Consider the following 6,101-nt stretch of genomic DNA (forward strand, 5'->3'; position numbering starts at 1 on the left):
GGGAAGAGTCCCCGGTACCCATTGGATAGGAAGTTGGGTGGACCTCATAGGCCGTATGGACGATTTGGAGAAGATAACATTTTTGACCCTACCGGGACTGGAACTCCGCCCTTCAGTCGTCCAGCCCGAAGCCACTCGCTATACCGACGCTACCGACTGTACTACGTTCATGTCTTTTATCTTCTTTTTTTTTTTTAAATTCTCTAGTGGGGTTTGGAGTCCAGCTGGGTCCACTCGTCACGGCGGCCACTGATTGGCCTAGTGTACCTGCCCTGGTTGATTATGATGGAGAATTTGGTGGAATGAAGATCGGCAGGGGAAACCGAAGTACTCGGAGAAAACCCGGGCCGCCGCGGTGGGAAGCCAGCTACTAACCGCTTGAGCTATGGCGCGGCGTAGTCTTTTATCTTGCTAAAATTGTTGTGCTGTATGTCAAAATTTCGTATCTCGTGTGGACGCGATATTTCCTGATAAAATTAATTGACCTTAATTAAAACAAATTAATTAACATCCCAATATTTACCTTATGGTCGTCGTCCTCTCTTCTCACGCCATCTCAACTGGTATCAACTACCACCATATTATGACGGGATCAGTATTATTATCTTCCATTGTAGAAGGTAAGTGCACGAAATTAAAAAAATACAATCATGCATTACGTAGGGCGAACGTACCCACCTATGATGGTGTGAGCAACTAATCAGTTTCCTCAGTTTGCGCCTGCTAGTCTGGAAACCAGTTGTCTGTTTGAAATCGGCGACACGTCTCGGAAATTGCAGTTGCCAGTTTCCTTCATGTGCCGTCGCCCTAAATAACAGCAACATAAGTATTATAACCAAATTAATCCCGCTTACCTGTCACTGAATTCGGGATTTCTTTACGGTTATTAGCCATAACAGATTGTTGTATTTACCTAGTCTCTAGCTTTTGCCGTCCTTATGGTCCTTTTCAATAAGTGTCATAAATCCGATTAGAAATGTCTTCGTGCGTTATTTGAAAGTGCAGAGTGTAAAGTGGGTTTCTCAGGAAATGGACTGGAGTGGAACATTCTTATCGAGCACGTACGTGTAAAAATGGTGATGTGTAGTTTGTTCTGTGTGCCTGTTTAGTCGATATATTCAATGCGATTTTATTAGATAGTCATTAAATTCCCCGTAGCTTACTATAACTAGCGAACTTTGAACATTTTTAAAACTATGAACGGAGATAATTGTTACATAAACTGGCTGCAGCTAGAGATAGAATAAGCACGTGTTCTATAAGCCATTTAGCCTAGAAGTCAAATGAAACATCATGAAGAACTAGCGGAGGTGAGTAACAGATTTCTGTAAAATTGAATTAATTTGTATCTAGTATAAAGATTGTAACCTTTCATTTTATGACGTCAAAAATCCTCTATCTTACTATTATTAGATATGTAGTATATGAGGTTGGCGGCACGCGGTGCCGTAGTTGGTTGAGGCATAATGCTACAAGCCTGAAGGTCGCGGGATCAAGCCCCGATGAGGTAATTTATTTTTTTTTTTTCCAATTTACCTAATCCCTTCAGCCGCACTATGGCCCTGGTGTAGACTCAGCCTCTAACAGAAACGAGTACCAGGAATATTCTTGGGGGTAAAGGGCGGCCGGCGCGTAGGGCTGACAACTTTACCGCCATCATGAGCCGATTGTCTAAAAAATGTGGAAAGTTCAACATCTCACAACTCTATTGGCCTCCACGGTTTGTTACAAGGCTACCTTTACTTTCTTTTTTAGTATATGAGGTTAACCCTCCACAAAAAACGATGGATTAGATATCTTAAATCTATGTAGAAGTATGTACCAAGTACCATTTAAGTAATGCAATAACTCACACTTACATACGAGTATAGTGTGATGGACAATATTTCTGTCTGAATATAGGTACACTGGCATCCCTGATATCAAGCAAACTTACATGTCTTCTTGCATGACACAGACATTGTTTCATAGCAACAATGTTACAGTAGAAGAAATTCACCAATAATTATATTTCATAACAGTATGGTGTTTGCCCCAAATGAAGAAAATAAGAAAAAATAAATTATCTAAACATCACAGGGAACAGATTTTCAGTCATGTTATATGGCTACGAAAACAACAGTTGGGATGAGAGTTTACATGAAATTAGTAATGATAATGGAGTTATGAGTAGTAAACTTCACCACATCCAAAAATCTTGCTATCAAAAGTACATCGTTCCCACATCATAACATTTATAGATTTACGTGAACATCTGTCAGATAGACACACAACGAAATTGACCATATTTTTATAGATATGAGACAGCAATCAAGTATATTTGACGTTCAATCATTCAGGACAGCAGATTGTGATACTGACCTCTACCTGGTAGTGGCAAAGGTTAGGGAAAGACTGGCAGTGAGTAAACAAACAACTCACAGAGTTCATATGGAGAGGTTCAGTCTCAAGAAATTAAACTAGGTAGAGGGTAAGGAACAGTATTGTGTTGAAATTTCAGGTAGGTTTGCAGCTTTGGAAAACTTAGACACTGAGGTGGATGTTAATAAATCTTGGGAAACTATTAGAGAGAATATAAAAATTTCAGCCAAGGAGAGTCTAGATCATTATGAACTGAAGAAGCATGAGCCATGGTTTGATGAAGGTTGCTCAAAATTATTAGACCAAAGGAAACTGTAGCCAAATTGTAGTGGTTACAGGATCCAAGCAAGTTAAATGGGTGTAATCTGAAAAATATAAAATGTGAAACCCGCAGGCATTTCAGGAACAAAAAGAGGGAATATCTGAAAGACAAAATTGGTGAGCTTGCAATGATCAGTACGAACAAGAACATTAGAGACCTGTATAGAGGAATAAATGACTTTAAAAGGGGTTACCAACCTAGCAGTAACTTAGTGAAGGATGAGAATGGTGATCTGCTTGCAGATTCCCACAACATTTTGAAGAGGTGGTAGAACTACTTCTCTCAGTTATTGAATGTACATAGGGTCAGTGATGTTAGGCAGACAGAAATACATACAGCTGAGCCATTATTGCCTGATCCTAGCCCTTTTGATGTTGAAATTTCTATTGCAAAGTTGAAAAGTTAAAAATTTCCAGGTAGTGATCAAATTCTGATAGAATTCTGTTTCGAATAAGGAAAAATTGCCTGTTCAGTGGAAGGAATCTATTATTGTACCAGTTCACAAGAAGGGCGATAAAACTGTCTGTAATAATTATCATGGGATGTCACTGCTATCAACTTCATACAAAATTTTTCCCAATATTCTTCTCTCAAGGTTAAGTCCATATATAGATGAAATTATTGGTGATCATCAGTGTGGGTTTCGACATAACATATCAACTACTGATCATACCTTTTGCATTCGTCAGATACTGGAGAAAAAATGGGAGTACAACAAGACAGTATACCAGCTATTCATAGACTTCAAGAAAGCATATGATTCAGTTAGGAGGGAAATATTGTACTGTGTTCTAATAGGGTTTGGGATACCCATGAAACTAGTTAGGTTGATTAAAATATGTTTAAGCAAAACATATAGTAAAGCCCATATAGGTAAACAGTTGTCTGATAATTTTCCTATCCAGAATGGTTTAAAACAAGGAGATGCTTTGCTGCCACTGCTTTTCACTTTGCTTTAGAATATGCCATTAGGAAGGTCAAAGAAAACCAGTTGGGACTGAAATTAAATGAGACACATCAGCTGTTAGTCTGTGCTGATGATGTGAACTTACTGGGTGATAATATAGATACCATAAAGAAAAACACCGAAACTTTAATTGACGCAAGTAAAGAGGTTGGTCTAGAAGTAAACACAGATAAATCTAAGTACATATAGCTGTCTCATCACCAGAATGGAAGGCAAAATCATGACATAAAGATAGGAAACAGCTGTTTTGAAAATGTGGCACAGTTCAGATATGTGGAGATGACAATAACAAATCAAAACTTGATTCAAGAGGAAATTGAATTCGGTTAATGCTTGCTACCATTCAGTCGAGAACATTTTGTCGTCTCGTCTGCTGTCCCAAAACATAAAAATTAGAATATACAAAACTATAATTTTGCCTGTGGTTCTGTATGGGTGTGAAACTTGGTCTCTGACATTAAGGGAAGAACATAGACTGAGGGTGTTTGAGAACAGGGTGTTCAGGAGAATATTTGGACTGAAAGGAGATGAAGTGACAGGAGGTTGGAGAAAAGGGCATAATGAGGAGCTTCATAACTTGTACTCTTCTCCAAGCATAATTAGAATGATGAAGTCAAGGAGGATGAGATGGGCAGATCATGTAGCATGAATGGAGGAGGAGAGGAATGCATATAGTATATTGGTGGGAAAGCCAGAAGTAAAAAGAGACCACTAGGAAGACTAAGGCGTAGGTGGGTGGACAATATTAAAATGGATCTTAGAGAGATAGGACGGGATGGAATGGATTGGATTGATTTGACTCAGGATAGGGACCAGTGGAGGACTCTTGTGAAGACGGTAATGAACCTTCGGGTTCCATAAAATGCTGGGAAATTCCTAAGTAGCTGTAGGATTGGCAGCTCCTCAAGAAGGGCGCAGCTTCATGAGTAAGTAAGCAATCTAACCCGCAGCTGTTTTACGCTGAAATGGTTCAGTGATTCAAACAGACGAAGACGCTCTCGCATCAGCCCGATATGTTCAAACCCTGAGAAGGTTCTTGGCTTGTAGTTTCAACTGAAATTCTCTGGTTATGTTGTCTCATTTGTTAGAAGAAAATTAACCAGACGAAACCTGTGTGAAGACGAGGTTCTCGGAACCACTGCGCAGTAGAGTCGTAAGGAAGGGAAGTCTTCAAAGAGAAAGGAAAAAGTAGACAAAGTTGGAAAACAACTATAAAAATAAAGAGAAAAATAACTGCCTTGCTCTGTTGCTTAGCAACTGAGGTTTAGTGCAGAGGAGTGCCGTTCGATGTTGGTTACAGATGAATAGAAATAGAGGGCGGGGATGAAGTAAATCGAATGCAGTCCTTCAGATCCATAAGCAGCAAGAATATAAGCTTCTTAGATTTCACTGAAGGTAAGAAGACGGAAAAAATTACGTTTATTTTTCTTACATTTCTTGGTAAACGCTTATTAAGGACCCCTCTGTCTGATAAAAATTCTTGTATGTAGATTTATTAAGTTTAAAGTTTATCGATTTAAAAAAAAATCTTCTTTTTAAAAAATTAGAGAATGGGCACGTGGTAGCGTAGTTGGTTGAGGCTCTGTGCTACAAGCCCGGAGGTCGCGGGATCGAATCCCGATGATGTGGATTTTTTCAGTTTACCTAACCCTTCCAGCCGCACTATGGCCCTGGGGTCGACTCAGCCTCTAACAGAAATGAGTACCAGAAATATTCCTGGTGGCAAAGGGCGGCCGGTGCCTAAGGCTTACAAACCTTACCGCCATCTCTGAGCTGATTATCTGGAAAATGTGGGAGCCTCGACGTCTCACAACCCTATGGGCCTCCACGGCCTGTTACAGGGATACCTTTACTTTTGCTTACAAAATAAAAAATGGAGTAAGTTGAATTCAAGGTGGAGTACTCTTAATCTGAACATGTTTCCTTGCAGTACTGTTCTGTAGGTACAACTGTCCCTGTGCTTAACTGATTAAGCACTGAGCCATGAAGGCGTATGGGGGAATGGATGTGTAGATCCATATTTTCTTGACCTCGGGGCACTAGTTGGAAGTTGGTGGTCAGCTTGACGCCCCTGCCGCTTTACCCCAGGGGAAAGAGCCCCCAGTACTCATTGGATAGGCAGCTGGGCGGCCCCCATAACCGCTGTTTGCATACTGTAATGGTTCTAATGTTCATTTAGGTAAGATCGAATATTTTAAGAAAATGTATGTTTATAACGCGTTAGATTTTAATTTAATATATGATAAGGGCTGTGTTTGACTAATGCGGGCATTTGAGGTAGCCCCACCGCCCTGGGACCAGTTTCAGCTCAGATGAGTAACTTTTTAGATAAACACGCAGCGGACGATATAACCACCCCATAGCACGTTCAATATATTGTCGCGTGTTTAAGTTCGTATCCCACTTCTGACACCAGTTGTCGCGTATCGGGCGTATATCGCGACAAATAAA

At 40.1% G+C, this 6,101-nt stretch overlaps 1 protein-coding gene across 2 annotated transcripts in view; it reads left to right on the top strand.

Moving 5' to 3' along the window:
• Positions 1–849: 849 nt before the first annotated feature.
• Positions 850–6,101, top strand: part of LOC111871073 — a 436,676-nt gene continuing 431,424 nt past the window's right edge. For both annotated transcript variants that reach the window (XM_023863850.2, XM_023863851.2), the window contains exon 1: positions 850–1,310. The gene's annotated coding sequence lies outside the window, so the exon portion shown is untranslated. The remainder of the gene's footprint in view (positions 1,311–6,101) is intronic.

This window comes from Cryptotermes secundus, unplaced genomic scaffold (assembly GCF_002891405.2).
Source record: "Cryptotermes secundus unplaced genomic scaffold, Csec_1.0 scaffold73, whole genome shotgun sequence".
In the NCBI taxonomy this organism is placed as follows: Eukaryota; Metazoa; Arthropoda; class Insecta; order Blattodea; family Kalotermitidae; genus Cryptotermes; species Cryptotermes secundus.